General features: G+C 33.1%; 1 long non-coding RNA gene across 1 annotated transcript in view; it reads left to right on the forward strand.

Annotated features, from left to right (window-relative positions):
- The window catches only part of LOC110427596 (uncharacterized), a 43,852-nt gene that overhangs the window by 42,274 nt on the left and 1,041 nt on the right, over positions 1-537 (forward strand). The window lies entirely within an intron of this gene.

A 537-nucleotide genomic window follows, 5' to 3' on the forward strand; every position in this document is an offset into this window, starting at 1 on the left:
ATTGGTCCACATGGCATTCTCTTTTGATTTATTTCATTTGCATTTCATTCCACAAGCATTTCTATGCATTTCATTTTCATTTCCTTTTTAATGCCACCTTATTCCTCCAATCACACTCCATATGCAAGCTCCACTTTACATTTTATTTGGCCATTTATCTAACCAACCAAGTCTCATGTAACTAACATTTCACTTTCCTCATTTGAACACTAAATGCACCCATCAAATTACATGCAATAATCTTTTAACTTTATCTTTCCTTTTTCTTCACATGGTAAGGGTCCCACATGTTCTCCACTAACTTCTCCTTTTTGGCACACCATAGTTTGCATGTAATAGTAGCTTTCAGATGTCCATCTCATATTCCACATATCCTAACTTTCCTTAATTAATTAATATCCATTTAACTTCAAATATTGTAATTTGCAAATGAGTCCTCAAACTTTGCCTTATTTACTATGTGACCATACGAACTTTTCATCTTTCACAATTTGGTCCTTCCAAGACTTCTTAAATTCCAATTTTCTTCTATCTTTC

The sequence above is a fragment of the Theobroma umbraticum genome, unplaced genomic scaffold (assembly GCF_002168275.2).
Source record: "Theobroma umbraticum cultivar Fairchild unplaced genomic scaffold, ASM216827v3 scaffold_106.0, whole genome shotgun sequence".
Taxonomy (NCBI): domain Eukaryota; kingdom Viridiplantae; phylum Streptophyta; class Magnoliopsida; order Malvales; family Malvaceae; genus Theobroma; species Theobroma umbraticum.